Source organism: Bubalus bubalis, chromosome 9 (genome assembly GCF_019923935.1).
Source record: "Bubalus bubalis isolate 160015118507 breed Murrah chromosome 9, NDDB_SH_1, whole genome shotgun sequence".
NCBI classification, from domain to species: Eukaryota; Metazoa; Chordata; class Mammalia; order Artiodactyla; family Bovidae; genus Bubalus; species Bubalus bubalis.
Window position 1 is genome coordinate 24,740,769 of NC_059165.1, and position 4,380 is coordinate 24,745,148.

At 35.3% G+C, this 4,380-nt stretch overlaps 1 pseudogene; it reads right to left on the minus strand.

Annotated features, from left to right (window-relative positions):
- Positions 1 to 3,522: 3,522 nt before the first annotated feature.
- Positions 3,523 to 3,975, minus strand: LOC112587034 (annotated as a pseudogene).
- Between the last annotated feature and the right edge of the window lie 405 nt (positions 3,976 to 4,380).

Here is a 4,380-nt window from a genome sequence, read left to right on the forward strand (position 1 = left end):
CCTGGAAAAGGTGTTTTCATTCCAATCCCAAAGAAAGGCAATGCCAAAGAATGCTCAAACTACCGCAGAATTGCACTCATCTCACACGATAGTAAAGTAATTCTTAAAATTCTCCAATCCAGGCTTCGGCAGTGTGTGAACCGTGAACTTCCAGATGCTCAAGCTGGTTTTATAAAAGGTAGAGGAACCAGAGATCAAATTGCCAACATCTGATGGATCATCGAAAAAGCAAGAGAGTTCCAGAAAAACATCTATTTCTTCTTTATTGACTATGCCAAAGCTTTTGACTGTGTGGATCACAATAAACTGTGGACAATTCTGAAAGAGATGGGAATACCAGACCACCTGACCTGCCTCTTGAGAAACCTATAGGCAGATCAGGCAGCAACAGTTAGTGTGCAATAATTAACTGGATGCTTGGGGCTGGTGCACTGGGACGACCCAGAGGGATGGTGTGGGGAGGGAGGAGGGAGGAGGGTTCAGGATGGGGAGCACATGTATACCTGTGGCGGATTCGTTTTGATGTTTGGCAAAACTAATACAGTGTTTCAGGTTTAAAAATAAAATAAAAAAATAATTAATGCATTAAATATTTCAATTCATATAGCCTACTAGAAATATAAATAGAAAGATACTGAAGATTATGATGCCACTAACTACAAAACCATCAGGGCCATAATGAGATTTATCATACTGTGATTATCATCATCTTCATTAACAAAACTTTTAAAAACTAAAAACAAGTCAATAACATCCTTAAAATTGCATTGTGTTCTTATAATTTTCAATATTCAATTGTTTGTATTGTATAAATATCCTCTTTATATGCTATATGTTAAATATCTTCTTAGATATGTTAAGGGATAAAACACCATAACATTATGTAACCATCCAGATTACTTAAGTTAAAAATTCTATGATGTAAGGAAATACGAACTTTGGCTTGGCTTTCTCACTTTAGCTGACTGATTGTTAACACTTTATTTTTTTATAAGAGAAAATGTAGAATAATTTAATTGTATTTTATAGTTCTCTTCTTAACCACATTACTACTATTTGTAAGACTTCTATACTTTTTAATCAGTTCTTTGGTGCTCAGCCTCCTTTGACTTCCCTGGTGACTCAGAACGGTAAAGCGTCTGCCTACAATGTGGGAGACCTGGGTTTGATCCCTGGGTCAGGAAGATCCTCTGGAGAAGAAAATGACAACCCACTCCAGTATTCTTGCCTGGAAAATCCAATGGAGATGGAGGAACCTGGTAGGCTACAGTCCATGGGGTCGCAAAGAGTCGGACATGAATGAGTGACTAAACTATACTTTTTAATTTCTGAAGATTAGATAATATTTACAGAAATTATATTCTTTAGCATATATTTAGGGAAATTATGTATATGCTATATTATAAAGTATATATTCATAAAATACTATATCTGTTTTAGAGAACCTTTATGTACAAAATTTCATCTCCCTAACCTTCTCCATTGATTGCCTATGAGTATAACCCATTATTTTAAGTTAAGCTTCCTTTTATATTCTTACTACCATGACTTCTATATGCTATACTATGTGGAACATTTATTGAACCCAGAATGCTTAATATTCTACATTGGCCATTATGGGCATTTATGTTCATAGATTGCATATCAGAGCTAAAGATTTTCCTGTGTCAAAAATGCTAGTAGAATGTCTCAGTTATTGTGTCAATAATTCATCATTATAAATCAAATAAAACATCACTTACCAGAAAGGACTTTCCAACTGTTGAATTAGCCTTAGTTTATCAGTAACATACAGTCTGTCTTTTTACTCATCCAAAAAATACCACAAACCAGTCAGGGAGTTTTCTATCTATAAGGATCCAAAATTGCACATATGTGAATTTTTTTTATTTTACTTTTTTCTCTTTTTCTTTCTCTTGTTTTTTTTTTTTTAAGAAAGGATTTACTAGTGCTCCCTAAAAAATTTTCCAACGTTTCTGAACTTCAAGAACATGGTATTTTATAGAGACTCTCTTAAGAATGAGATATAATGTCTGAAGCAATTGCTGGAAGGATCAAGCTCATTAATTGTAACTAGGCTGTCTGCCTACACATGATAGCTGGTTACTGTGCAGACAGCTACTAGGAATGATGATCCAAGCTTCTAACAGTGCTGTAAGTAATTTAAAACATATTGCTCCACTGTACAGATGTTTAATAGTGATGTCAACTTTGCATCTGAGAAAGTAAATGATGTGTAGAGAGGTTTGTTTGGAAAAATGGCTACACGTTTGCATTATCTGCCAGGGGAAAAAGGCTTTAGTAAAATAATTCTTTGATTGTATTACAGTGGTATAAACAGACCTATGTGTTAAGGTGTCTCTATTTTATCCAACTAATTTAGAGAGTAAGACATTGAGCTGGTCTCAGATTATCATATTCAATCAACCAAAGTTTACTGTGTATGACATTGAAGGGTAGAAGAATATCCCACCTCAAAATATGTCACTTTGTCATAAGAATTATTTTGAGCTAAAGGCACTAAAAACAGTGGATGCAAGAAGAGTGAGCATTCAAATCTCCTTTTGTTCCTGAAACAAGAGATTAAAAACTCCCATGTGAGAGATGTGCTCCATGTACTAGGAGAAAAGAAATATTTTTCGACTGGGAATCAAAGCTGAGAGAGAATAAGAATTCTGCAGAGAGAATAAACAGACTTTGTTCAAATAATTTTTTTTTGGAAGGGTTCACTTACTTTAATAACACTACATTTACCAAGTTATCACCATGGAATGTAAATTAAGATTAGACAAGGGAATTTCACAAGTACAGCAAAGCATTCTGTGATATACCAAAAGTTTGTATAATGTCTGACCAAACCAGCTTGCTCATCAATCACTTTCATTATAGGCATTTTATTTAGTTGATGATTCTTTTGGAGAAAATAAACTTCCTGCACACATTTAAAAATTTACATTTACCTTTACAAAAATTTTCATTTACCTTTGCATTAGCACTTAAAACATGCATTTGTTTCAAAATAGCATTTAATATCATTCTAATATAAGAACAGCAAAATATAATTCTGCAATTACAAAAGAACTAAAGGGGATCTACAATTTAAGTTATTCTCATGCCCATAACTATGATTCTAAAATAAATACTACTTCAAAGTGGCTCGGTCACCAGCTTTTTAGGTTTGGTTTAAAAACACACAGACTTGCAGGGAGGTTTAAAATGTATTCCATGCACTGTTCTGAAAGGTTTCTCAAGAGCTAACCAGACCTTAAAACAGAACTCAGTCTACAAGAGAAAATTAAATTAACTGCGGTAAATAGGATTCCTACATTACATTAAAAACATATGATATTCTGCAGCAACTGGGAGCATTTCAGGATTGGCATGTTGTCTTTTTAGAACTAATTTCAACAGAAGAGTTTAAGGAGGTGGACAGATACCGTTATCAACTGTATTTAAAAGTGACATGTTTCTTTTGTGCTGATCTGACTCCCCTGAATGACCTAGCTAGTGAACTAGTCACCAGGAATTTGGTCACCAGGCAAATCAAGCCTGCAAGAAAGGAAGCCAATATTCAAATTACCATGTTCTTGTCTGACCCAAACATTTATTTTCAGCATAAACATATAACCTCAATATGAGATGTCTAACTAAAGCAAGCACCACTACCACCAAGTCCAAGATGGCATCTCCTCTTCTAAGATTTAGGCTTTGCCCAGAATTCTTGATACAGGGAATAGGCCATACCAAGAGTCATTGCTCCCACAACGAAGCCTTGGGCTGCCACATGCATGTGGATCAGGTGAACAGACATTTTAGTATTCCCCTGTTCTTCAATCTATATTATCCATATGCAACAATTGCTGCAAAACCTACCATTCCAGTGGGGACAAATGGTGCTTCTCTAGCTTTTCGGATAAGTGTAGATCCCTGATCTTCATCATATGAAGCAAGAGAAACATCTGTGTCGCTTGACATAGTGATTGAAGAATCTTCAGACAACTATAAGATATTTCAGGTTCCTACTGGCTTCAAACTTTGTTAAAATAATTCTTATCTTCCTTTAATCTCCCTGTATATTTCAGTTACTTTTCTACAATTGTCTCCCTTTGTTCAAACCAGTATAAATGTATTGAGATTTTGCCATTTTTCTGGGTCTTTTTTCATGTTCTTATGAGGGCTCCTCTGTCACAACTTACATAAATATGTATGCTTTTCACTTGTTAATCTATTTTTTGTTGTTGTTCCATCACTCAGTCATGTTCAACACTTTGTGACCCCATGGACTGCAGCATGCCAGGCCTCCCTGTCCATCGCCAGCTCCCGGAGCTTGCTCAAACTCATGTTCATTGAGTTGGTGATGTCATCCAACCATCTCGTCCA